Source organism: Notamacropus eugenii, chromosome 6 (genome assembly GCF_028372415.1).
Source record: "Notamacropus eugenii isolate mMacEug1 chromosome 6, mMacEug1.pri_v2, whole genome shotgun sequence".
Taxonomy (NCBI): Eukaryota; Metazoa; Chordata; class Mammalia; order Diprotodontia; family Macropodidae; genus Notamacropus; species Notamacropus eugenii.
In genome coordinates, this window is record NC_092877.1 from 46,692,873 (window position 1) to 46,695,970 (window position 3,098).

Sequence of the window (3,098 nt, forward strand, 5' to 3'; positions counted from 1 at the left end):
CTTTTTCCCTCTCACCTCCCCCCTTTCCCCCTCCATTGGAAAAACTTTTTCTTGCCTCTTCTATGAGAGATAATTTGCCCCATTCCATTTCTCCCTTTCTCCTCCCAATCTATTCCTCTCTCACCCCTTAATTTTATTTTTTAGATGTGATCCCTTCCTATTCAACTCACCCTGTGCTCTGTCTCTCTCTCTCTGTCTCTGTCTCTTTCTCTCTCTCTATACACATATACATATACATATATATATATATGTACGTATGTGTGTATGTGTGTATAATCCCTCCAACTCCCCAGATACTGAGAAAAGTTTCAAGAGTTATAAATATTATCTTTCCATGTAGGAATGTAAACAGTTCAACTTTAGTAAGTCCTTTGTGATTTCTCTTTCCTGTTTACCTTTTCATACTTCTCTTCATTCTTGTGTTTGAAAGTCAAATTTTTTTTCAGCTCTGGTCTTTTCATCAAGAATGCTTGAAAGTCCTCTATTTCACTGAATGACCATTTTTCCCCCTGAAGTATTATACTCAGTTTTGCTGGGTAGGTGATTCTTGGTTTTAATCCTAGTTCCTTTGACTTCTGGAATATCATATTCCAGGCCCTTTGATCCCTTAGTGTAGAATCTGCTAGACTTTGTGTTATCCTGATTGTATTTCCACAATACTTGAATTGTTTCTTTCTAGCTGCTTGCAATATTTTCTCCTTGACCTGGGAACTCTGGAATTTGGCTACAACATTCCTAGGAGTTTCTCTTTTTGGATCTCTTTCAGGAGGTGATTGGTGGATTCTTTCAATATTTATTTTGCCTTCTGGTTCTAGAGTATCAGGGCAGTTTGCCTTGATAATTTCATGAAAGATAATGTCTAGGCTCTTTTTTTGATCATGGCTTTCAGGTAGTCCCATAATTTTTAAATTGTCTCTCCTAGATCTATTTTCCAGGTCAGTTGTTTTTCCAATGAGATATTTCACATTATCTTCCATTTTTTTCATTCTTTTGGTTTTGTTTTGTAATTTCTTGGTTTCTCATAAAGTCATTAGCTTCCATCTGCTCCACTCTAATTTTTAAAGAGCTATTTTCTTCAGTGTGCTTTTGAACCTCCTTTTCCAATTGGCTAATTCTGCTTTTTAAAGCATTCTTCTTCTTGGGTTTTTGGACTTCTTTTGCCAGTTGAGTTAGCCTATTTTTAAAGGTGTTATTTTCTTCAGCATTTTTTGGGTCTCCTTTAGCAAGCTGTTGACTCGCTTTTCATGATTTTCTTGCATCATTCCCATTTCTCCTCCCAGTTTTTCCTCCACCTCTCTTACTTGATTTTTTAAAAGTCTTTTTTGAGCTCTTCCATGACCTGGAACCATTGCATATTTATTTTGGATGCAGAAGTCTTGACTTTTATGTCCTCCCCTGATGGTAAACATTGTTCTTCCTCATTTGAAAGGATGGGAGAGAATATCTGTTCACCAAGAAAGTAACCTTCTATAGTCTTATTTTTTTTCCCTTTTTGGGACATTTTCCCAACCATTTACTTGACTTTTGGGTCCTTTGTCAAGAGTAGGGTATACTCTGGGAGCCTGTAAGTTCTCAGTTTCTCCAAGGTGGTACAATCAAGGGAGAGGAGTTTACTCCCTGGACTGGCTCGTGGCTGAGATTCAGATCAGCTGCTCAAGTCCTCCAGGGGCTTTATCCAACAATGGAAGCTGGCTGCTGCCTGTGAGGCCACTGTAGCTGTTGCACTGCCCAGGGCTGCTGCCTGGAGCCCGGGCCAGAGGAGAACCCTGTTCCCTTGTCACCAAAGTAAAAGAGTTCTCTCATTGACCCTTGAAGCTGCCTTTGGCATCTGTGGGTTGAGAGATCTGTGAACCGATGCTGCTCCTGGGGATTCCACCCTGAGGCCTGTTCATGTCCTCTTCCCTATGCCAAATTGCCAAGGCCCGGCTGGGCTCCCCTCCTCCTCCCGGTGTGATGGACTTTTCTCATCTGCCTTCCAGGTCACCCTGAGCTGCAAATCTCCTCCACTCTGTCATTCTGTGGCTTCTGCTGCTCTAGAATTTTCTCAATTTCTTAAGAAAGGGAGAAAGAAGAAATGAAGGAAGGTAGGAAAGAAGGAAGGAAGGAAGGAAGGAAGGAAGGAAGGAAGGAAGGAAGGAAGGAAGGGAGGGAGGGAGGATGAAAGAATCTTTCTTACCTGGGGCATCCCCATCATTCTGATGGAGGGACATCTCCTGTTCAGTCTATTACCCATCTGTTAGCCTGCCTTACCCTTTATCCAACATTTGCACTGTTCTTATCACCCACAGTCTTCAGGACTCTTGAGCCAGTTAAAGAAATTATCAAAACCCAATTAGTCAAGTTCTCTCAAAGCTTAGGAACATCCCAGTCAAACACTTTACCTTTGGTTCTCCTAAGTCTCAGAGTCATTTCTTTTTGAGAAATTTTCCCTCTCCCCTTTTGAGATTGTTACTGGCCACCCAAAGTCTTTATTTCCTCCCACTTGTGATTCTATCCGGATCAAACGTGCACACTCCTCTCTTACTTTCAAGGTCTTACAAAGTAGCTTCAGAAAGTTAGTCATCTTGTCCCTTAGTGGTATTCCTCAGGTGCAGACTCATCATTGCCCCCTCCCCACTCCCATTCAGCTTGAGCCTGGAGACTGGGTGTATTAAAAATAACACTCTTGGAAGGACATCTAATAGCCTTGGTGGAAGGACTTTCCACCCACCCAACTTGTGGCCAAGCTAAAAGGTATTCTCACCTGAAATGAGCCTCTGCTCCTTTCTGGACTGCTGAACCTCTTAATGACCTATGACTTGGTTTTGTCAGGACTGAGGAGCAGACAAAATTTGGAGTAGGCTACTCTTTCAAGATCCCAGATGAGGACTGAGTCTTGTTCATTTATTTGTTTTCCATTATTCGGTTCACCCTCTCTTTTTGCTTTTCTGAACCTATTTCAGCACGTGATGCCTTGCCAATTATGAAAACTGACAGTTCCCTCAGTCCTCTGCTTCCTCTTTATGGTAGTCATAATCCCTCTCACTGGTCTTAGGTCATGGCCTCCTTCCTTCTTTTTCTCCTGAATCTCACTTTCCTTCTTTTGTTGCACCCTGCCT